Raw genomic sequence first — 26,511 nt, 5'->3', positions numbered from 1 at the left:
CCTATTAAAGGAAATGACACCAAACTAATCATTATTAACCCAAAAACTGTAAATGATTACCAAATTTCAAACCTCATTTTAATGTGAAATGATAACCAAATTTTTACATCTTGCTATCCTATTAAATAAAATGACACCAAAATAATCAAACAAACAAACAAAATTTACTTTATTCATGTAGGCCTAGCAACAAGCTCTTATGAATCGTAATTAATCTTAATCTAATTATCAGAGCAATTTATTGATGTTAATATTATCCCATAATAAAATTGGATTATTATACATATCAAATTTAACACTAAAAATTTCACAAAAGGATCGTCAAACATTAAAAAGATTGTATAAAAAAATACTAGTATAGAAATTCTAGAATAAAATCTAAATCTCAAAAAAAAGCATAAGTAACAAAAGAAGTAGACAGTATTACATCGGAATATCCATTTCCTCATCAATAATCAAATATACCTAATAAATAAATAATCATTTCGAATAACAATTAATCCCACGTTGTAATATCATTCATGTAGTCTTGTGTGGTATAATAAGCTTTAGAAATAAGTTTACGCTTTACATAATTCTTAAATTTATTAATAGATAATTCAGTAATATGGTTTGGAAGTTTATTATAAAATCTTACACAATTACCAATGAATGATTTTTTAATTTTTAATATGATTTTTTAATCATTGTAAACCCAAAAATAGTAAATGACCACCAAAATTAGAACTCCATTTTAATGTAAAATTATAACCAAATTCTTAAATCTTGCTATCCTATTAAAGCAAATGACTCCAAAATAATAATCAAACCCAAAAATAGTACCTAATGACCATCAAAATTTTAACCACATTTTAATTAAAAATGTGCAAATATTTAATATATCGTTATCCTATTAAATTAATTAATCCACTTCGTCACCTTTTTCTAACCTAACCTAACCCACTTTTCTAGTAGAATTTCGTTTCTGTATGGGTCGCAGTTCAAACCTAACCTAACCCACTTTTCTAGTAGCATTTCTTTTCTGTAAGGGTCGCAGTTCAAACCTAACCTAACCCACTTTTCTAGTAGCATTTCTTTTCTGTAAGGGTCGCAGTTCAAACCTAACCTAACCCACTTTTCTAGGAGCATTTCTTTTCTGTAAGGGTCGCAGTTCAAACCTAACCTAACCCACTTTTCTAGTAGCATTTCGTTTCTGTAAGGGTCGCAGTTCAAACCTAACCTAACCCACTTTTCTAGGAGCATTTCTTTTCTGTAAGGGTCGCAGTTCAAACCTAACCTAACCCACTTTTCTAGTAGCATTTCTTTTCTGTAAGGGTCGCAGTTCAAAACCTAACCCACTTTTCTAGGAGCATTTCTTTTCTGTAAGGGTCGCAGTTCAAACCTAACCTAACCCACTTTTCTAGTAGCATTTCGTTTCTGTAAGGGTCGCAGTGCTAACCTAGCCCACTTAACTGATAGGAGTTCAAACCTAGGTTAGGTAGGTATGCGGTGCGGGGTACGGGGGGTTGAGCGGGAGGGGCTAGTAATTTTGGCATCATTTTACTTTATTTGGTGATATGTATAATTTTTTTGGTAATCATAGTGGTTTATTTAGGTGAAAATATCGCATTAATTTGGTCTTCAAGATTTGGTGATCATTAATGATTTTTGGTGATCATTCAATATATTTGGTATTCGAATACAATTTGAAGTGCAGTCGTAATTAAAACGGTGCTACTTTTGTAATTTTAGGCCTTATTTTTTTGGTAAGCATGATTTTTTTATTTAGGGTACCAAAGTATTTTTTGGTGGTCATTATATTTGTAGCCAATTTAAACTAAGTTAAGCACGTCACAACTTAGAACTTAGTCAAACAACCCGTCCCGCGCCATTCTAGACGCAAAGGTGCCCCTCACGCCATTATAACAATATTTTTTTTGTAACAATATACATCAAGGGCAGCCGCGGCCTTCTGACTGTATGGACGCTACTGACAAAATAATAAAGATAATTTTCACCACACCAGCTCGGAAAGGCTTACTTTGCACTTTAAAAACTGATAGCAAAGTTGCATTTTATTCACATGTGAGACAAAGTAATCAAATGCAAATTTTGAGTTGGTTTCTTATGTTTGCTGGTAGAAATGACTTTTAAATGATGATTTTGGATGATACATTTTTAATTACATTCATTTGGATTTGATTTGGTTTGATTTTGTTTGATATTTTACATTTAATATTTGCTTCAGGTTGGTGTGGTGAAAAATTTTGTGTTTCACTCGGGGGCAAATTTTGTTTAACCCTCGTGCTTTGAAACCCTCGCAACGCTCAAGATTCCATTTTTCGAACCACTCGCTATGCTCGTGGTTCAATTTTGGAATCTTTCGCTTGCTCGGGTATCAATATTAGCACGAGCAGTTAAACAACAACTTTGCCCCCTTGTAAAACAAATAACTATTGTTCCACAACACAAGCCTTCTTGAGCTTACCGTGGGGCTTAGTCAATTTGTGTAAAAAATGTCCTATAATATAATATAATATAATATATAATTTGTCTGCAATTTTCACTTTTTGTTAATATGAAAATAAAACGAAAACGAAAATAACCGGCCAAGTGCGAGTCGGACTCGCGTTTCTAGGGTTCCGTACATAAGTCCGACTCACGCTTGACTGCACATTTCTAATAGGTTTTCCTGTCATCTATAGGTACCTTTACCTATAGACGACAGGTGGACTATTCTGTGTATTTTTTTCAAAATTTTAGACCTAGTAGTTTCGGGGATAAAGGGGGGGGGAATGGTCATTTTGTGGCTATTTTCTTAAATAACTTCGAACCTATTTATTTTAAAATTATAAAAAGACATCATTGGGTCACTAATTTACATATGTGTACCAAATTTCAACTTAATTGGTCCAGTAGTTTCCGATAAAATAGGCTGTGACAGACGGGCATACAGACAGACGCACGAGTGATCCTATAAGGGTTCCGTATTTTCCTTTTGAGGTACGGAACCCTAAAAAGTACCTACTATTTGTATGAACAGTAACAACACCCAAGTAAGAATGTAATTGACTTGCAAGAAAATCATTTCCTGTCTAAAAATTTATTAAGGGGCCCACTGATTAACAGTCCGCCCGACGGTATCGGCCTGTCAGTTGTTCGGAACTGTCAAAATTTTGTCTAACTGACAGGCCGGTACCGTCCGGCGGACTGTTGATCAGTGGGCCACTTTCCCGTTCAATCAAAACTTCATAGGCACCATTTGTTTCGGAACTGTCATAAATCTTCAGATGACACAGATTGAGAAACGCGGCTATCACACTGATGCAGATCCGCAGATGTGTGAACGTGACAGCGTCATATTTAAGGGGAGTTTCATCTATCGAAATTAAATTATGATTTGTTGCGTCAAAAAACTTTTTCTTCCCTTTTTTCTAATCATAATCCGATACCGAATATGCCCTTAACGGATCCCCACTATTAGGATTCCGTACCCAAAGGGTAAAAATACTAAAAATGTGACCATATTACTAAGACGCCGCTGTGCCGTCTCTCTGTCTATCTGTCACCAGGCTATAACTCATGAACCGAAATAGCATGTAATCATGAATTTTCACAGCTGATGTACAATTTCTGTTGCCGCTATAACAAGAAATACTAAAAAGTACGGAACCCTCAGTGGGCGAATCCATTCGCACTTGTCCTGTTTTTTACTATTGTAATAGAGCCATTTTACTAGGGTACTAGGGCTCCTTGAGCTCGGCTGGCGTGATACCGCTCTGGACCAAGCAAAGTGGCGTTCTCTTGTATTGGAGGCAAAGACTTACGGCGCGGGTTATTCGGGAAATGAATTAGAGATTAACTAGATACGATATAGTAAAGGTATCTTTACTATTTCATATCTAATGAGTCATTTTGGGTCATCGCGCCGGCCAAGTAAGTAAGTAAGAAAATCTTTAACAATTTTACACAATACCTTGCAATTGCTGTAGCTTTTCCTCCAGCTGTGTCCGCCCAACAACTGCAAAAGAAAGCATTTATGTTATTATTTACTGCCGGGGCGATATTGAAGCGCTTTAAAAGTTAACTTTATTTGAACACTCTGTAAAAGAACTTGGCTATTGAGGATGGAATTCTTTTTTTTTCTCATAAGCGCCATAGGATTTTCTATAAAATATAGAATACAATAAGGTAAACGTACTAGTGCTTGACATGCTAATGCCCAATAGATGACACCTTGCTGTCACCTCTATTGACAATTACTTAAGGGACCGCGTCGAGCACCAGTACGTTAACCTTATATTATTAAAAATCATCATCATCATCATCATCTCAGCCATAAGACGTCCACTGCTGAACATAGGCCTCCCCCTTGGACCTCCATACGTGCCGGTTGGAAGCGACCCGCATCCAGCGTCTTCCGGCGACCTTAACAAGATCGTCTGTCCATCTTATGGGTGGACGTCCTACGCTGCGCTTGCTAGTCCGTGGTCTCCACTCGAGCACATTTCGACCCCATCGGCCATCTTCTCTGCGTGCAATGTGGCCTGCCCGCATTAAAAATAAACATAGTTTATTTTGCAAGTATAATTAGGCATACTACAATGCGCTTACGAACGACGTTTTTGGTTAAAAACGTGTCACTTTTGACACTGCCAGATCACTAAAGTCTATTTTTTTATTCGGTAGACTGAAATTACATTTCACAGTATGAACATCGTCTGTCATTTCATACTATGAAATGTCATTTTAGTCTACCGAATAAAAAAATAGACTTTATCATATTGGAAACTCTAGGTCCTCATTAAAACGCTTCTATTTCATGACATATCCAAGAAACAAAAATGTATGAATGGAGCAAACGGTGCGGTGTCTGATATTCGTTAGATCATCGCATGGGGACAGATAATTAAAACAGTAGTAGATATGCCACACTGGGAAAAATTTACGCAATAGAAATATTGTTTATTTGTTATAAAATAATTGAGATAAAAAATATGTTTATTTGTATATCATGTTCTTTTTCATATTGGTGAGCAATAAAGAATATTTGTATTGTATTGTATTGTTTACTGACGGCGGAACACAATTATGTTTTTTGTATTTACATTTATGTACTTACCTTACTTTGGTTGTGTGTGTTTTAGTGTCATAGACAAAATAAATAAACCGATTCTATTTATAGGTATTGTTTCTTCATACTTTATTGTATACATTATGAAAAACAATTGTTATATGTAGATAAATTATCTGAAAAACCTTATTTAGGATTAAGTTCTCCTAACGGCCTGATACTAATTTTAATTCTTTTAAAATTATGGCTCCAATCCAGTGGGACTACTTTGCCAGTATCAAGGTGTTAGGAGCTAAATACGACGACCAAAATTGTACGGCTAGTACAAGACAGTGTACGGTGATTTTATTAGGTCTTGTAAAGCGATAGCTAGACTTTACAAGTAGCACGTGGACTACCGGCCGTTGACACCAAAATGGTGGTTAAACGCATTTCAAGATTAATTCTCCATTTACTGCTTACTACCATATTAGTTTACTGTATACTAAGCTTTACACTTTAAACAATATTAATGAGCAAAAAACAAAGGAGTTAATCACGACGCGTAACTATCAAGATGGCGCTCGAACCGGACGTCATCCTAATTTTAATAAACGTCAAGAATGTGGATCGGATCAGTCACTATCAAAAGTGACGTTTTTGTTTGACGAAACATCACTTTTGACATAAATTAGAATCAGACCGTAAGTCTATGTGTGACAAGTCTGCTATTCTATTTATTATGTAATCTGTATCGTCAGTCCTCCTTTGATTAGGCGGCACAAACGACCGCCTAATCCTATGGGAGCTTATTGGGATTAATTAAGTCTGACTGTACTTTCAACAACAAAACGTCCTAACTCCCAAGCAACTTCCTAAACGCTGCCATTCAACTTTAAACCTTACTCTATTGTATTAAAGTTCTAAGTATCTTGTGACTTTGGGTGACACGAAATCAGCTTAAGTGGCAAGGATTTGTAAGGTTCTGCCATTTAATATTGCACCTTATTGTGTTGGTATAAAGTAGAAATTCGTATATTGTGTTAGTTAAGTCGATTTTGTGATAGTAAGAGTTACATTACATGGTATATTGGATGTATTGTCTGTTAAGATTCAGCTAAAGCAGCGTAATTGCGAAAGATAACGAGGGCGTACCGCGAACAACCAAGTTCGCAAATTTCGGGCATCTTTCTCTTTTACTCCAGGCGTAATTAGAGTGACAGAGATAGTTGTTCGAAATTTACAAACTTCGATTTTCGCGGTTGCGGTCCGATTTCTTTTCTATTAGATGTATTCGAATATCATCATTATATAACATCAAAATGAAACCGTGCTGTCCAGGTGCTTACTAACCAATTCGGCAGCTTTCTAAAAAAACATTCGAGGTCACCGGGGATCGTACGGCTGGATCGTTCCTCACCCAACGGATCGGCATAGCCATCCAATCTGATCTGATTCTGATCCTGATCCTGATTCTGATCCTGATCCTGATCATGATCCTGATCCTGATCCTGATCCTGATCATGATCCTGATCCTGATCCTGATCCTGATCCTGATCCTGATCCTGATCCTGATCCTGATCCTGATCCTGATCCTGATCCTGATCCTGATCCTGGTCTTGATACTGATTCTTATAGGAATCCTTCCACAGGGATCGGACGTGGGTGACCTAGCCTAATATATACAAACAGCAACACTCTCCTGACGGACAGACAGACGGATAGTGGAGTCTTAGTAATAGGGTCCCGTTTTTACCCTTTGGGTACGGAACCCCTTAAAAGTAAAAATTGTTTTCTAAACTTCCCTTACGCTCAGTTAGCGTTGACAATAACAGCACTAGAACGTCAATGCATATCCAAAAGGGCATGAGCGCCTAGTCTAGTTAGAAATTAGTTTACAAATATGTACCTTACGGTATTCTAACAAAGGTCAATTTTGTATACATGTATGTGACGGCCATGGTACAAAGTTGAAGTGTTTACGTCGTTTTTATATTGACTTGAATATGTGGGGCATCCTATCTAACGGGTAACAATGTAGGGAGACTATTCTGAGATACATACATACATATATCTATAGAATGTTTAGAGCATAGTACCTACTTAGGTTGTGAAGAGCATTGGTGACCTAGGTCTAGGACTTTCAAACCTACGAGCATATTAGTACGTAATATCATTTGATGTTAGCAATCGCTTATCGGCAAAGAAAAATTTCGTGACGAATCTGAACTAATCCCAATAATACTTAGTTTCCCCACTGCGTTGGAAAATCAAATGGTAGTTTTGTAAAAACTAGTACCTGAGAAACATATTACAAGTGTAAAAATTACCTCAGATTGCAAGACCACTGGATCGCTAGCCCAGTGCTCTGCCATCTGAGCTACCAAGACCGTACCCAATACAGAGAATATTTTCTCCATATATAAGCCTCAGGAGAGGCTCTACTTGATGGGAATATTATACAATATTAGTTAAGTACTTTTAAATATTATTATGATACTATAGCTTTTAAACACGACTTTAATTGCTGCAACTAATTTCAAGCAGACGAAGTCGCGTGCAAAAGCTAGTATAATAATAGAGTAAGTATAGCGCCTGGATAAAATCTAATGGCAATAATTTTGAGCATTTTCATTGGCTACACCTAACAGGCTATTCATAAATTTTCTCATTTCCATCCCCTTTTCACCCTCTTTATGATGATTTCCGACACAAAAACGATACATGTCCTTCCCTGGGACTCAAAGTATCTCTATGCCAAATTTAAACTATATCAGTTCAGCGGCTTAAGCGTGAAGAGATAACAGACAGACAGACAAACACACTTTCGCATTTATAATATTAGTATCGATTAATATCTGTTCTCCTATATTTACTCACGTAGCTATAGTTATACACCATACTCAGGTACTTGAAAAAAACATTAGAACATTATCGTTCCGTACCACGCAGTCTGAGTCTCAGGGCCAAAGTCATTGCAGCGCGGAACAATGCATTACGAGTACTACACGTTTACATATAATACACGTGAATAGTATTGTACAAACAGCAACACTACTGCACATCAATGGACCTTATTGCAAAAGGCATAAGGTCCACAGATGTAGTTAACAGTGGACGATGGTACAATGTAGTTTTTCTACTCGTCGACTGTAATTCTTGAATTAAGATTTCTTATACCAAACTGCAATTGGGTATTTTTAATGTATGGGCTCCCAACTCAACTATAATATTCATATCGATACAGTTTAGTCAACTATAATGAAATTGACCAATCACAGCTCGCCGCGATCGAGGACGAAACAAAACCATAGCTCAAATTAATTATTTTAGGTTGTATAGTAGAAACAATTGGTTCATAAGTCAGAAACGCGCATGTGACACCCTTAATATAGCAACATCCATAGACTACGAAAACCACTTAGCGTTGCTTGTTAGTCCCATAGGCTACGGTGGCCGAAATCGAGAAAACAACTGTCTAAAAACTGAATTTAGCGCGAAGCAAGTACCAGGGCCTCATGAGTTACGAGAAGGTGTCGTTGACCAGCCCGCCGGGGTGCGTACCAGTATGAAGGTATCGCAGCTGTTCGCGTAAATCGCGTATCTTAGCTTTTGGTTTGGTTTGTTTGTATGATTCTACTAGTTTAAAGTATTATTTTTGTTGACGCGTAGAAAAAGTATTGTATACAATAGTGATATAAACTCAGCAAGCTTTGTTGTCTAAACACGGTACTCGACTGAAAAGCTCTCTATTATATCACGATTGTATAAAATACTATTTTTGTTAGCCTATTTTGGAGGTTGGTTTTGAGCACGGAAAGCGGACAGACATCCGGCAGGAAAATTTGTGTCAATTTCTCGCCATACATTGATGGATGTGTCCGCCGGACAAATCTTTCAGACAGATCTGACGGGAAAATCCGTGCGTTTATGGCTAGCTATTCGTCCTAACGTGTGTCACTTCGCATTTTACGCGGTATAGATACAATTGAGTGTTTCCATCTAAGGAGTCTGATTACAATTTAAAAACTTATTATTCGCGTACAGTAATTAGCGAGAGCGATATTCAAGGTCCGTCTCGGTACAAGATACCAATTTTTTTTATTAACAGCTATAACTTTAACAACAAGCAATCACTCCTGACGACACTCGTAAAATGCATGAAACTTTGTCAAGTAGTAAATTTACGAATACCCGCAAAGGGTCATTCTCGCATTTCGTGCAAATCGGTATTATTTGCAATTTACCAAAAATGTGATGGTGTTTTCGAATATCTGTTAATGCAAGGTTGTAACATAGGACCTAAAGTATATTGGCCCGCCATGAACAATTCTAAAAAGGTGGTTATTTTCTTTATATTTACAGTTAACCCCCACTATTTTCATTCCTCTCTGCATGTAACGCGTGAAGTTAAACTTTGACCTCCATTTGAACCTTAAGATACTAAAAATAGAAAACTTGTTGTTGGTTCAGTAAACAAGTAATTTAGTTATTTTTTATATCCTATAATATTATACGCTAAGAAATTAACAATAAAACTATACAGCTTTATAAGTGATGGTCCAAGCAATTTCTTCATTACCGACGCGAGAAATGGATTAGCTATATTTTGCTATATAGCAAGGGTATATAGCACTTCCCGCGGATACAACACATTGTTCGTCAATCAGTTGGCCGCGTGCTACCACAGCGGTCGTCCGTATGTTGCTTTTGACGAAAATACCTACGTTCTCTCGTGTCGGGAAGGAGTGTGGTTCAGATAAATCTTCATCGCCATCTAGTGATTTATACAGTAAGTACCAATTGTACATTATTAAAATTATACCTAATTGATGTGTTTTAGGGTTGCCTTTCGTGTGGCTTATTCTGCGAAATCAAAGTCTGATATCAACCGACCTAGGCGACGAAAACTTCCAAAACTTCATTCATATCTGTTTCATTCATTTCTTTTCCTTCCAATTTTGCCAGGGAAGGTAATGAACGAATTTAGAAGGTAATGATAATGTATATCAGGCAGTGCATTTAATGGAAAGAGGGTTAAGTTATTATAAATAGAATGTTGGTATAAGCATTTAAAACTATGTAATAATAGGGGAGCCCAACTGGTGATTTTTTGGATTTAACTAGAGCGCAGTAGATTAACATAATCTGCCGCTCTATGGCCGCTCTATATATAATACCAGACCGCACTCAAGGACTGTGCTGAGAAATTTGACACGTTACTAAGAGACTAAGTGAGTTGGAATCATCTGATACCTGTCGACGATAAGGTAGAGAACGGGGCAAATGTTTGGAATAAAGGGCAGAAACTACAGAAACATAAACACAGGCCGATAAGCAATAATAGTGCCTCCGCCGTCAAAAGCGACAATTCCCAATCCGTGCGTGATAAATCTCAGAAAACTGATACCAGCAGTAAAAAGCGGTGTAAAATCCCTCTCAAGGCGGTGGACCATCGCAAGTTCATCCATCTGTGGAATATAGCTTGAGGATCGGAGGACATACGGGCATATCTGCTGTTATTCATGGTGCACTGTCGATGAACTTAAACTCAAAGGGGACTCCAAGACTTTCAAAATAGGAGTACCCTCGACAATGTATGAATCCTGCTTATTTCCAACTATGTAGCCCGATAATCGTGGTCATTTCGTAAATCCAACGTCAATGGGAGTCAGACAAAAAGCAACCAGTAATACTTAGTTCGGAATCCTGATTTGAAACCTTCACTGGATCTAATTTACCAAAATGTAAGGGGTCTTAACACCAAAGTAAGTTTTTCGGGCTTCTATGCTGTTGGTCCAGACTACTTAGGTACCTGCATAAGGGGTCTTAACACCAAAGTAAGTTTTTCGGGCTTCTATACTGTTGGTCCAGACTACTTAGGTACCTGCATATATCTTAAAGGGGTGTTTAGAGCATTTGAATGGTCCAATACACTCCATGCTTAATCTGGTACCTACTCTCCACAAGTACATATCATCACCATTGGAAGATTTCACGGGTAAGACCGACCCAAAGTCAAGGTATTCTTTTCTTTCAGCTTTAGCAAAGCTGTTTGAGTCCATACTCCATGGCACGTTGTCGAAACAAGTGAAACCATTATTCCTGTGCAACACTCAGCATGGTTTCAGAGTGAAACGGTCTGTGAAAACTAACCTGACCTTGGTTGACAGTGACATCATCTCAGAGCATCTGGATATGGGTATCCTGATAGACGTCCTGTATTATGATTTCCGAAAAGCCTTCAATCGTGTGGGTAACGATGTATTCCTACACAAACTAGACGCTATTGGGTTCAATCCACATTTGCTTAACATTTTTGCCAGTTATCTGCGTGATAAACCGCAGCACGCAACGACCAGCATGGCCACTTCGTACCAGATCCGTACCATACTCGTTCTGGTGACAGCCAAGATTCAATCTTGGGGCCTTTCCTATTTGGAATAATGGTCAATGACCTGCCCTCGGTTATCCATAACGCTCGTTGTCTACTCTACGCCGACGATCTTAAATTGGTATATTGAGTTGAGAAGGAGGAGGATTGAAAGTTGCTGCAGGAGGATGTTTCATCATCTCTGTTCCAATGGAGTCAGGGTAACAAACTGACTTTCAATGCGGCTAAGTGTCAAGTGTGTAGTTTTTAATCAAGCCCTATTTCCTACACATGCTCAAGAGTCGTCTCAGTAAAGGATCTTGCGGTCATATTCGATACGCGGCTAGCATTTCACGACCATATCAAAGCACTTGGTACTGTAGCTTCAGTAGATTAGGCTTTGTCACTCGCATTGTCAGAGAATTCCATGACCCTTGCCCCATAAAAGTTTTTTACCATGTTCTGGTCAGAAGCAAGTTGGAGGCGTCAGCATTAGCCTGGAGCCCTTACGAGTCAACGTACATTCTACTATTGGAAAAGGTCCAAAAGAATTTCCTTAGGATGTATTACCTAAAAATATTTATTTTAGGAACCCTGGGCTTCATTTCTTTGGAGGTGAGGCACAACTTAAGCCTACTACTTTTAGCTTGTTGGGCTTTTCGTGGAGACTCTGGCTGCCTTGAACTAGTAGAGAGGCTTGTAAGACTTTTTGTACCGGACATTAGAAATATAACCCTTAGGCTTCTCCTGGTGCATCTCCTGTTAACTCATGAGTGCTTGAGATTTTGCGAGTTTATGGAGCTACGGTGGATGGATTGGCAGTCGAGTGTATTTGGATGTTAATTTTAAATTGAAGTATGTAGTTTCTCAGTGTGTTGGTGACAAGACTGATGTAGTGCTGTGTAATCATTAAATAAATAAACAATACGAAATACGTCTTCAATCACGTAAATTGTGCTTGACAATCGCTACAAGCTAGGTGGTAAATCATAAGTCACGATTGTCAAGCCGGAGTATTTGTTTAGTCGGCTTGATCGTCTGCACAGCGCTTAAGACACGTGATTTTAATGTTGTTCATTATATTAATGGTGTTAATTTTCATTAACTAAAGTTTTTTTATTGCGATTTCATAAGTTTGTTTCATTACCCTCCACTGATAAAATTACCATCCATGCCCATTTCATTACCAGCGCGTAGTTCATTACCACCAGTCTTATTAAATGAAAAGGAATAAGGTTACGAAGGTGCCTTTAGCATAAAAGTGTCAATAAATGAATCCACAATGCATGAAAACCCAAAAATTTACCATTTAAAAGAAAATTTACAAATCGAGAGAACATCACCGATTTGCACGAAATGAGAGAACGACCCCATTGAAACAAAGCAGAATAAAGCTGCATCTCCACTTGTGTTTCGTGCGATCACAAAAGCCATCCAGATCTGTTAGTCTAGATGTGTATTTCTATTGGTTGCAAGATAGAGTCGACTTTTAGACCACCAGTGTATCATGCTCCCTGCGATTTTAAAAACCGATTAGTGCCTTATAGTTATTATAGAAATCATTAAAAACGAAACGATTAGAAACGAGCGCACTAATTTCTTGGTTCGAAATGAGTGCGCGTGCAAGTGAGAGGAATGTTTAAATTGTTTTAAAATAATAAACGAGTATGATGATATTTATGATGTTTCTTAAGTCCTATATGTTTACTCCGAAACCACGTAAAGTGACTATCCGACCGTATAGTAGGTTACTATCCGGTATCCGGCCGGATATTAAAATAATGGCCGGATAGAACGGATACTGGATAGTAACCGAATATCCGGTGCATCTCTAATGATAATTCTATTACGCGTCCCAACCTTACACTGGTTTGGCCCATTCGACTGTATTCAATAGAAACGAAAACTATGCGGCCTAAAAACCACCTGAAAACACTCAACTTTTGTGGGGCGTGCGTGTGGACGTGACACTATTTTAAATTTACGGGCAAATTGTGCAAAGCAAAAATAGAGAAGACTGTTTGTATATATATAATTTAAGTGCAAAATGTTTAAAGGATGACTCATTCTAGACCGGGCCGAGCACGGGCCGAGGCGTCCGACATCACATTTTCTATGACGGCTGATCGGTGATCACGTGGTGCTTTCCATAGAAAACGGAACGCCGGAAGCTGCTGATTGGCCCAGGCCCGGTCTAGCGTGAGTCATCCTTTAAGCTTCTTTACTCAGGAGTATAAATAGTTTCTAACTATGATTTGGTACCTAACTAAAATTTAACACATAAATGTACTATCAACAACATGAAACATTAATAAATAAATAAATATTATAGGACAATTTTACCAGGATCGAACCCGGGACCTCCTGCTTCTTAGGCAGGGTCACTACTGACTAGGCTAGGAGGCCGTTGAAACACAACGTTAACATTAGGTAAGAGTAAGCAAAGTAGTCGGTGTATTGTATCACTGGTGAGCACTGCCTGACTAGCCCGTTATTATTTTGCAGATTAGCTAATTAATGTTTTTGTTATAATTACAAATGAATTTAAGTAGTTATCACAGAAATAACTCTATGCAGAAGAAGTAAGTAACGAGCAGCAGCGAGTTCTTCATATAATCAGCATAATCACCCATTCTCGCACACATTCACATCAATTTCGTCCCACATAACACAGGCGAGTAAAGACATACGAAACTTAATTAAGTTTTGTAAGCCTTCTAATCCTACCACTAGCCTCTGAGTTTTAAGCTCCTGAATTATGGAGACTATGACATAATAGGAGACCTTTTAAATTTAGTCGTATTTCATTTGGAATTATATTCTTTAGACTAGTTGGAAGGACAATGGAGATTACTCTTTAGGTATGCATTGAAACGAACTTTTTCGGGAATTGCGTAGAATAGAAAAAAAAATTGTAAGTACCTATTTTGTGCAAATATTAGGTATTCAGATAACGTTGTTAAGCTAAGTCAAATAGACGCGCAAAATGTTAAGGATGATTATGTCTCTATTAGTTTACATAGACAGAAATACAATTTACCGGAAATATAATACTGGGCCCGGCCCGGTCTAGCGCGAGTTATCCTTTGACCTGTCCTGTAATATTAATTACCATTGTCTTTGTATGAAAATACCGGGAAAGTGCGAGTCGGACTCGCGCACAAAGGGTTCCGTACCATAATGCAAAAAACCACCCAACCATCCAAGTAAGGTGGAGGATCTTCGCGAGGACCCCTTTAATATTGATTGGAGTGTGATCGCAGATGCTGGCTCCGTAGAAGACAAAGTTGCTCTTTTCAATTCTCTACTGATTCAACTCTACGATGTCCACGCTCCGATCCGTCCAATCAAATTAAGGCATCTTCCTGCTCCCTGGTTGACTGACGAGATTAGGGCGTTAATTGAAAAAAAGAATCGGGCGAAATGTAAATTTAAATTAAACGCTTCTGACAGGAACAAATCCAAATATTACGCGTTGAGAAATCATTGCAGCACTGTGTGTCGTGATGCTCAGCGACGCCACATTTATAAGTCGGTGGTAGAGGGTCAACCAGCTAAAATTTGGAAATGTCTAAAATCTTACGGAATTGGAAAGCCTGTAAATAATTCGTTACCCAACGACCTTAACATAAATGATCTTAACCTACATTTCTCTTCCTCCAATGTATTTAGTGGTCCGATTAAGGCTAAAACTCTCAACTATCTTTCTTCCTCGCCAACTCCTGATTTTTCTCCGTTTTCTTTCACCGAATTCTCTGACAGTGACGTCGAGAAGAGCGTTCTATCCATAACATCTAATGCTATTGGCGTCGACTGTGTGGGCCGGAACATGATACTCCCTCTACTTGACCTCCTTCTTCCCATTATCACCAATATCTTTAATAATTCAATTTCTTTATGCAGTTTCCCTAGCTCCTGGAAAGACGCTGACATTATTCCTCTTCCAAAAAAGTCTAACCCGTCCTCTTTCTCTGATTTTAGGCCTATATCCATTCTCCCATTCCTCTCAAAAGTTTTAGAGCGTCTTGTGCAGTTGCAATTAACTTCTTTTCTGAATAAAAACTCTCTCCTAAATCCTCTCCAGTCAGGGTTTCGTTCCGGTCACAGCACGGTCACCGCACTAGTAAAGATTTCCGACGATATCCGATCTGGCATGGATAACCGAATGCTAACGGTATTGACGTTGCTAGATTTTAGCAACGCTTTCAATACCGTTGATTTCGACATCTTGTTGGGGATATTGCGCTCTCTCAATGTTTCTCCGGCAGCAGTAGCGTGGTTTCACAGCTACTTGGATGGTCGTCGGCAACGGGTTAAAGCTTATAATTCTTTATTTTCATCTTGGTGCAGTTGCACGCTGGCGGGCGTTCCGCAGGGCGGCGTGCTGTCCCCTTTACTTTTTTCTATTTTCATGAATTCCATTACTTCAAATCTCCTTTCTTCTTATCATCTCTATGCCGACGACCTCCAAATCTACTCCCAAGGCCCTCTGGACGATTTACCCCATCTTATCAATTCCACTAACACCGACTTAGAATGCATATCTGAATGGAGCTCTTGCTATGGTTTAAAGGTTAATCCGTCCAAAACTCAAGCTATTATCATTGGCAGCCCGAGAAGCATAGCAAGGGTCGACTTCGAAAATTTACCTGGTGTTTTATTCGATGGGGTACTTATTCCTTTTTCTAACCAGGTTAAAAATCTGGGCGTGATCATAGATCGAACTCTTTCTTGGATTCCGCAGATCAGTGAGGTGAGCAGAAAGATCTTTGCTACGGTTCCCTACGTCGAATTCGGAACTTCTTGCCTCTCGCCACTAAAATTGCGCTTGCTCAGTCTCTCCTCCTGCCCATTTTAGACTATGCAGATATTTGTTATTTAGACATTACTGAAGAGCAATTGAACAAACTCGAGCGACTTCAAAATGTTTGCCTTAGGTTTATTTTTGGGTTGCGTAAATTCGATCACATATCAAGCTTTCGTTCGCAGCTTAAGTGGTTGCCTATCCGTTTCCGTCGCAACATACATATTCTTTCCCTCCTGTATGTCACGCTGTTTCATCCCAATACTCCTTTTTATCTCAAAAATCAATTTAAATTTCTTTGCTCCATTCGATGCTCTCAAAATCTGCTACTGGTTCCCCCGCCTTCTTCTTCAAAATTTTACATTAACTCTTTCAGTTTTCGCGCTGTCCGGTTGTGGAACGCTCTGCCTATTGATATCAAACGTGCTAAATCACTCCTTATTTTTAAAAGCCTATTAAAAAATCATTATTTGTCTCTATCATAAATTTTTCAAAATTTTTCTTGTAAGTCCTTGTTGTTTTATAGCCTCCTTTGTCATGTATATATTTATTTGTTATTTATATAATGTTTATATACTAATAAATGTAGTATATTTTTATTTCTTATATTTGTAGTAGGTATATGTATTTTATTTTTATTATTTGTTTTATTTTCGCACCACCCGTTAACCTGAATTTGTTTCGCCTTCTCACTATCTGAAGGTTGTCTGGAAGAGATCGCTGTTTAGCGATAAGTCCGCCTGTTGTTACCTACATATTTGTACCTGCTCATACTTTTGTACCATTTCTTTTGTAGTGTGCAATAAAGCATTTTATTATTATTATCTCTTTATTTATTTCTCATCTTAAGTTAGGTTATTTATAATATGAATATAAAAGTAAAATATAAAAACACTTACAAAACAGTAAAAAAATAATATAAACACATTATAAAAAACCTAACCTAGGGTGCCGCCAGCAGCGGGGCAAGGCCCAAGCTACCGGTGGTCAGGGCTGCAGAGAGAGGAACCGGCGGACTATCCGCGCCGTGTCCAAGATCACCGCCTTCTGCATCCGACCCTTGATCCAACCACCTAGCGAGAGTCTCTCAAGGTGTTGGTCGAGACTCTTCGCTATTAGACCGTTTACTGAAACGACTATCGGGACAATGATCGTCGAATCAACATCCCACATGGCGGTTATCTCGTGAGCCAAGTCTAGGTACTTACTGGACTTGTCCTTCTCGGCTTTCACGAGATTCCCATCATGGGGGATGGTGATGTCAACGAGCACGGCCCGACGTTGCTTGACTTCGGTCAAAAATCACGTTTCTTGTATGGGAGTAGGGAATGCAAATCGGTTATTTTTTGTATGGAAATAACCGCGGTTTCGGTTAATAACCGACTATTTCCATACAAAAAATAACCGAAAATAACCGATTTGCATTCCCTATATGGGAGCCCCACTTAAATCTTTATTTTATTCTGTTTTTAGTATTTGTTGTTATAGTGGCAACAGGAACACCTACATCATCTGTGAAAATTTCAACGGTTTCACGGTTCGTGAGATACAGCCTGGTGACAGACGGACGGATGGACGGACAGCGGAGTCTTAGTAATAGGGTCCCGTTTTACCCTTTGGGTACGGAACCCTAAAAACATGTTTGTTTATATCATAAGATACCTATAAAACACTTGGAATACGACCCCACCACTTTACGGGTCAAGTGTTGAGTCAATCAGAGTCAAGAGCATTTGAACCCTGCCGCATTTTGAACGCAGCCAATTTAAACAATTATGTGCATAACAGTACTTTTGTAAACAAGCCAATTTGGCTGTTGTGTGTGTGTGAGTGTGAGAGAACAAGGTGCGTGGTGGCGGAAATAAAAGAGATGATTAGGGGCCCGATTCGGATTTTGAAATAGACATCTATGAGATATCTTTTAGACATCACCAAGATACGATAACGATATGTTTAAGATCTAACCTGTCAAATTTGACATTTGCGCGATTCTGGAGATACACTTGAACGATTTCCACAGGATATGACTTAGAGATCCAATTCACATCTAATATATATCTTACTCTATCCCAGACAACTAATCCCAAGAATTGGCGTAGGAACTAGTTTTTACGAAAGCGACTGCCATATGACCTTCCAACCCAGAGGGTAAACTAGGCCTTATCGGGATTAGTCCGGTTTCCTCACGACGGTTTCCTTCACCGAAAGGTCCTTTCATTAGAGGTAGTAAAAATTACCTCAAATGAAATTTAAATCTTAATCAAATGGAACAGAGTTGCTTTAGAGTTTGTGCCGTGGACAATTATAGGCCCATTACTATTGCTTTAAGACAGTTGTCAAATCGCTCGCGCACTGGGCATCACACTCTCACTCAATTAAGACGAATTCACGTACATCTGGGAGCCTAGCCACGATGACAATCGTTGATAGAAACTTAAATAACGTATGGAAATAGTCACGTCAGTTTTCGTAGCATCTGTCATTCCGATACATTTTTTCATTTCCTGTCGAATGTACCATCAGCCGCAAAAGTGCATGGCGACTTTATCAATGAATTCATTCATTAATCCATGCAATTTCGCAGCTCACTGTCCATTTGTCATGTTGGCTAAGCTCCCGTGTTGTTAGGAAGAAGACAAACTATCAAACAAATGGAACTATGAATTCCCAACCTTTAGTCTGTATCTTTTTAGTTATTTAAATAAAAGTAAACAATCAATTTGTACATTTTCGGGTAGGTATAACATTTATTGGTTAACCAACCAAATACAAAACCGCCTGGTTCAGTCACTGAACGACTTGACTATTACGACCTACATTATTTGATCATGTACCTAATGTTTTCATCTACCCTCAATTGGCTTAAGGAGCCATTTGAGGTTTTGTTTAGTTTTATTTAAATACCTAAAGACACAGTGTATAGTCGTAAAAGGTACATGAAAATCCATTGAAAATCATCATGACTCCCATTACAATTGTCATTGTGACAGAGTTCAAAGTGACTCATAAATTTAATTTGTTTGACCGGACGGCAAATCGTCTAAAGGACGAGTCATGACTCCGTGCTCAAGAGACGTAACAGCCATTGAAAACTCAGTTTGAATTTGGACTTTGTTGCTTAAGAATACGGTATGTAATAGATTGAGATTACCAATAGTTGTTGGCAGGTATGCGTAGAGTCCGGACATCAATGAGCCAATACATAGTTGTCTAAAAATAAAGGTTTTAAAATTCCTGTTCATTTAGTATTGTATTTTCGCCACTCAAAATAAAATTGTATTGGCAAGTTTTGATTTTGATTTACTCTGTTAGTACTCTGCCAGAAGACTGACGGAGTATGATTTAGATTTATTAAATTACAATATAAATTATTTTACACTAATCTATACGAATTTATATTATGATCGTCAAGTAGGAAAATAACAATTGATTATAATTATACAACTATATAATTGATCATAATTATGTCAACATTCATGAATTCTCTCTACACACGATGTTACAAATTTCATCCTTAATATCCTCGTGATATGTAACACGCGTTTGTGACTCTGTGACGTGACCGTTCTCAAATCCTCGTGAAAGGCACTACTTATATTTATTTTCTTTAACATGTTCTTAAGGAGAAATCGTTTTAGTGTCCAAGGTAAAATGGAACTTGGAAACGTCAAATTGCAGAAATACTGAAAGGAAATGTCTTGCTTTTTATTTTCTATGGTTTTCTTTCGTAGATCACCAAAGCAATAGAGTCTGGCTAATGAAAGTTGAACCTGAAAAAACGCGGCAATTTAAAAATATCTGTAGCAGGCGGCTCTTTGATTACAAGGATTGCATAATATTTATACTTCTTATGATTTTCATCATAATAAGTATAAAAATTATGCAATCTTTGTAATCTAAGAGCCGCCTGCTACAGATTTTTTCAAACTGCCGCGTTTTTTCAGGTTCAATTTTCATTAGCCAGACTCAAAAATCATTGATAAGATTCTTCTTGGCAATATTTGACGTTTCATCTTAATTTTTCATACCACCCGCAGTGTATCTCGCTAGCATACCCGTTTTATCGTATTACTATTTATTGCAAAGCTTCTTATTTGTACAGTCAGCAGCAGAAGTTGCTAAGCGGGCGAGGTGTTCATAATTACCTTGACGCGCTCTTATTCTCTTAACAATAAAATCGCGTCACGATTATTTTGAACACCTCGCCCGCTTAGCAACTATTGCTACTATACCATAGCAACTATTGCTAATATATCCCTAGTGTAATTTTCATTCTATAGCGTGACGTGACGTACGCGTTTGCGTTAAGTGTCATTTTGTATGGAATTTTGAGTTTCCAAAACGCCCCGCTTGGCTTCAAAATCCCATGCAAAAATAGACAACGCAAACGCGAACGCGCGTCACGCTAGCGAATTAAATTTACACTAGAAGTTCAGCCGGCCTAGCCAAGGTTACAATCGCTGTCGCTTCGACAACGAAAAGCATTATGTCTCTCTATCACTCTTCCATATAAGCGCGACAGAGACAGTTGCGTTTCGATCGCTACGGAGCGAAAGCGACTGGCATCTTGGCTACGCGGCCTGGCTCTGTAGACAACATGCCAATCGCTAACGCTACGTAGCGAACGAAACGCAACTGTCACTGTCACACTAATTATAGGGAAGAGTGATAGAGACACAAAGCGATTCGATGGCGAAGCGCAAGCGATCGTCACCTTAGCTAGGCCACCTGACCGCGTAGCCAAGATACCAATCGCTTACGTTACGTAGCGAACGAAACGCAATTGTCACTGTCACACTAATTGGGAAGAGTGATAGAGAGACACAAATCGATTCGATGGCGAAGCGCAGGCGATCGTCACCTAGGCCGCCTGGCCGCGTAGCCAAGATGCCAATCGCTTACGTTCCGTAGCGAACGAAACGCAACTGTCACTGTCACACTAATAGGGAAGAGAGATAGAGACACAAAGCGATTCGATGGCGAAGCGCAAGTGATTGTTACCTTAGCTAGGCCACCTGGCCGCGTAGCTAAGATCGCTTACGGTCCGTAGCGAACGAAACGCAACTGTCACTGTCACACTAATTGGGAAGAGTGATAGAGACACAAATCGATTCGATGGCGAAGCACAAGCGATCATCACCTTAGCTAGGCCACCTGGCCGCGTAGCCAAGATGCCAATCGCTTACGTTCCGTAGCGATCGAAACACAACTGTCACTGTCACACTAATTGGGAAGAGTGATAGAGACACAAAGCGATTCGATGGCGAAGCGCAAGCGATCGTCACCTTAGCTAGGCCACCTGGCCGCGTAGCTAAGATCGCTTACGCTCCGTAGCGAACGAAACGCAACTGTCACTGTCACACTAATAGGGAAGAGTGATAGAGACACAAATCGATTCGATGGCGAAGCGCAAGCGATCGTCACCTTAGCTAGGCCACCTGGCCGCGTAGCCAAGATGCCAATCGCTTACGTTCCGTAGCGATCGAAACGCAACTGTCACTCTCACACTAATATGGAAGAGTGATAAAGAGATATAAAGCTTTTCGTTGTCGAAACGAAAGCGATTGTAAGCTAGGCTAGGCTAGCTTTAATAGATATTTGCCGTTTTCAAAATTACTCCGCTTTAGAAGTTACCCCAAATATCATTAAACTAACTTTACAGGCCTATTCGGATTTCGAGATAATCACAAGATCTTGAGACGATTTAGAGATCAATTAGATCTACATTAGATATCGACTAAATGTGACTTGGATATCTAAGTCATAACTTGTGGAAATCGTTCAAGAGGATCCTCTCCAGAATCGCGGAAACGTCAAATTTTACATATTTATCTTACAAATATCTTTAAATTATCCGTATCGTAACTTGTTGAAGTCTAGTAGAAATCTAATACATTTTCCGAATCGAGCCGTTAGTCGCTGTCATCGGGCAATAGGCATTGTCCGTACCTCCAAGACACCAGTGCTATCGACATTCGTTGACAGGGGTCAGGGAATATTAAAACAATACTGCCTGAGGTGCGAGTTGGAACCCGGCGACGTGTCACCCTGTCACGTCTGTGGGAACTCATGTCGCTGTACTGTACGTGAGTGCATTGCAAAAAAAATTGTAAGTAATTAAGCGTAGTTAAGATATGATTATTCTTAACTTAATTTATTCATTTGTGTTACAAAAATTAACTATGATTAGTCTTAACTTAATTTATTCATTTGTGTTACAAAAATTAACTATGTAAATTGTATTGTATTGTATTTAATGTACTTAATTCGTACACATATAAGTCTATAAGCATACGCTAACACACTTTCATGCATCTAACTTAAATAGAAATGGCTTAACTGTGGTAACACAATGGAATCAATTAACTTTAGACTAATTACAGGTGCTTAACTATGTACAATTTTTTTGCAATTCATTCTGTTAAATTTCGACCCCAACTGTAGATACTTGTCTATGGATAATATTCGAGTTTTCTCGCTCTTCTCGACCCTTTATTCTCGCGGGATTCTCTCTCTCTCTCTCAGTTTATTATAAAAATAATACTATTGTTAGTCAATTTTAAAACAGCAATTAAAATAACAACAATACTAAACCAGGAAGCTCCAGCAGATTAGCTTTAACTGGGGAAAAACTGGGAAACTAATTTCCCGTCGCGACTAGCTCTTTCAATCCAAGTCACAGAAGATTTGCCCGCTAGATGGAGCACGTTCTTCTTGACTGATGGTGTATCGTTGTTTCTGGAGCGTATCCTTCACATTTTACCACTAAAGTAAGGAAGTGAAACACAAAATTATTATAATTAAAAACCGGACAAGTGCGAGTCGGACTCGCCCACCGAAGGTTCCGTACTTTTTATTATTTGTTGTTATAGCGGCAACTGAAATACATCATCTGTGAAAATTTCAACTGCCTAGCTATCACGGTTCATGAGATACAGCGTGGTGACAGACGGACGGACGGACGGACAGCGGAGTCTTGGTAATAGGGTCCCGTTTTTACCCTTTGAGTACGGAACCATAAAATTTTAAAATGCGAATTTAGTTTTTTACCACTTTTACATAGAAACAATCAACGGTTTAAAAAAAACGCACCCGGGACGGAAATATGTAGTAAGCTAAAAAATTACAAATAATTCGTTGTACCCATCTGCGAGGATACTAAGGTTTGTTTTGCGGTTTTTTAGATTTTTTGTCCCTGCTCCATACATTTTTTTCGATAAAAATCATAATTCGACACTCTTTATGCCAAATCGTCCCAAATTATAAAGTGGCCATAATTATGCAGGGCAAAACCTATTTCAATCAAAAAATATTAAAAATAATAACTTTGGTTTCTATGTCAATGAGAGCTGAATTTTAGCCCACAGTGCAGCGAAATGGCTCATCTATGCTTAATAATATAAGAAAAAAATTCTATGCGGGGAATTGCAAACTGCAAGTTCTTAAGTTCTCTTTATAACACGAGTTTTCTTAAGATCTCTTCATGATACGGAGTCTATCGGAGATAGTCTATGATCCAAGTTTAATCCCTCCCGTAGCCCGCCCGCGGCCATTGCTTTCAAATAAAACTTTCAGCTGAATTGTTTTCGTTTTTATGTTTACAAGTAGAGTAAGTCGGGTAAATAATAACTCCTTCGTAATGCCGTCTCAAGGAGTATTAAGATTTACAGGAATAACTACAACGGTATCCTTTTGACGAGGTAAGTCACTTTTTTGAGACGTGTCGGACTTTCTAACGGTCCGATTCGAACTTTAAGATACGTCAGATAATGATCTAGAAACGATAACAATATGGATTAGATATGTCAGTGTCAAATGTGACGTTTCTTCAAACAAAAACGTCACTTTATCCATATCGTTTCTAGATCTATTAATTGACGCATCTTAAAATTCGAATCGGGCAGTTAGGATATTAATACGAGGGCTGATCCGAAAGATGTTAGTTGCTCCGGCTCTACTCATGCGATTGCAATATGATTTATACCATTGTGAGGGATATTTCAATGCTACTTATGTCCATGATTTTTTTTAAACTGATGCGGATTTATTTTTATATTTTTTACTGAAAGCTGTTTCGTATGGAGTTATAAATTACTAAGAAAAAAACGTCATTTTTTTCACAATTAAATGATTTTCGTATTGAAAACTTTAAAAATCATAATAGGATTTTAAACCAATAATGTTTACAATGTGTTCTTGAGTGGAGACCGCGACTTGGCAAACGTAGTGTAGGACGCCCTCCGACCAGGTGGGATGACGATCTGCGAAAGACTGCAGGCAGATGCTGGATGCGGCAAGCTGAGGACAGGGCGCTATGGCGCTCTTTAGGGGAGGGCTATGTCCAGCAGTGGACTACTATAGCCTGATGATGATGATGATGATGAATGTTTACAAAATGATACCACATAATGGAGTCTCAATTACTGATCATCCTGGCTGATGGTTAGTCTTCGGCACGTCGAAGTAAAAAAATAATAAAAAAAAACTATGCGTTTCCTAAAAATGAATTGACGTCACCTCTTTACGTATTGAAATATCCCTTACAATGGTATAAATCATATTGCAATCGCATGAGTAGAGCCGGAGCAACTAACATCTTTCGGATCAGCCTTCGTATTAGGTACCTAGGTCGGTTCATTGGGTAGTTATTTTCTTTTAGGAACGTCACGTTCAAGGTAGGTTGCATTAATTTTTGAGAAGCTTCATTACCTAGATTTTGAGAACGTAAAGTCGAATCTTGAGCGTTGCGAGAGTTTCAAGGCACAAGGGTTAAACAAACTATACTGCCCTTTCCTAAGATAGTGGCACACCTCGCCTACTACCCAACATATACCAAAGACAATAAATACTTAATTCTCTTTTATTGGTAGGTACATTCAGAGTAAATCTTAAAATCTACTTAACAATTTACATATACACTAAAATAAATGTCCTAACTTAAAATCTTAACACATTACTAATATACAATCCTACTTACACTATCAGCCCCATTCCGACCCCCACCCAGCCCAAAAGTGCCAAAGATACTAGCGGCATTAAGGGGCCCACTGATTAACAGTCCGCCGGACGATATCGGCCTGCCAGTTGTTCGGAACTGTCAAAATTTTGTTCTAACTGACAGGCCGATACCGTCCGGTGGACTGTTAATCAGTAGGCCCCTCGCGCTGGATGGCAAGCGATATCTGTTGGACTAGCTAGGAGCAATAGATATTGGCATTCTCTTTGCCAACATGCAACTTTTCTTCGAACTCAAACTTTATCGATTATACTGTCACTATGTCTAAGACAAATCAATACACATCGACCCTTTTCAAAGATAGTAATCGGGACATGTTTGAACATCCTTTACAAACATGAAGGCTATTGAAACTATTTGTAAGGCGATACACATATCATACATCATACCCGTCATAAATCATGATTATACTATTTGTAACTTGATATTTTACTTACGAAAACAGAATTCGAATAACTCGCCATTGAGATTGAAAGACAATAAAAATTTGTATTATTACTAATCGAAGTTCCACATACTATCTATGTTCCTTTCTGAATGGTAATTAGTAATCCCAATCATATTAAATACATTAAGAACGGGTCACTCACGTATTTTAAGTCAAAAAACATAATATATAATAATAATTAATATATCCGTGTGGCAATGTAGTCTTCTCGAGTCGGATTCTAAAAGCCACTTTTCGACACTATGTCAGTGGATTAAGTAGAAATCGAAAACTTTTATCAGATTCAAATAAACACGTGGGGCGTTACTGTCTGTGTGTGTCTGTGTCTATCACGGTTCATGAGATACAGCCTGGTGACAACGAGACAGAAGGACAGTGGTGTCTTAGTAATAGGGTCCCGTAAAACTCTGTGGGCACGGAACCCTAAAAACAATGCGTTACCGGCCTATAGATGAGATAACGTTCTTTCATCATATATTAAGTACCTGGATGTGTTAATTTTATTAACAAAAAAGAAAAAAAATGTTTAAGATGTCCTTTGAGAAATAATAATACATTTATGATTAATTTAATCATTAAAATAACTAGGTAACTCCATTGTCCTCAGTATTAAATTGTCTACCAAAATATCCAGTCCCTAGTAATAATAAGTGACGTTCTACGGAAAAAGGTACCTTATGGCGGCTGGCGCTTACGTCGCATAGCACCGCATTAGTATTGGAGCGGCGTTAATAATAGCCTAAGCGCCAACCGCCATAAGGTACCTTTACCCGTGGGATGTCATGGTATTTTTTTGTTATTAGTTTTGTCTGTATAAAATTAACCACGCTCACAAATT

The 26,511-nt window shown here is 38.5% G+C and overlaps 2 protein-coding genes across 3 annotated transcripts in view; one reads left to right on the top strand and one right to left on the bottom strand.

Annotated features, from left to right (window-relative positions):
• Nucleotides 1-26,511, top strand: part of LOC134801050 (uncharacterized) — a 230,117-nt gene that overhangs the window by 15,648 nt on the left and 187,958 nt on the right. The gene's annotated exons all lie outside the window — the stretch shown is intronic.
• The window catches only part of LOC134801036 (octopamine receptor beta-2R-like), a 247,043-nt gene that overhangs the window by 189,203 nt on the left and 31,329 nt on the right, over nucleotides 1-26,511 (bottom strand). For both annotated transcript variants that reach the window (XM_063773549.1, XM_063773548.1), the window contains exon 2: nucleotides 3,956-4,000. The gene's annotated coding sequence lies outside the window, so the exon portion shown is untranslated. The remainder of the gene's footprint in view (nucleotides 1-3,955; nucleotides 4,001-26,511) is intronic.

The sequence above is a fragment of the Cydia splendana genome, chromosome 21, assembly GCF_910591565.1.
Source record: "Cydia splendana chromosome 21, ilCydSple1.2, whole genome shotgun sequence".
NCBI classification, from domain to species: Eukaryota; Metazoa; Arthropoda; class Insecta; order Lepidoptera; family Tortricidae; genus Cydia; species Cydia splendana.
The sequence above is the reverse complement of the archived record's forward strand: the minus strand, read 5'-3'. Positions and strand labels throughout refer to the sequence as shown.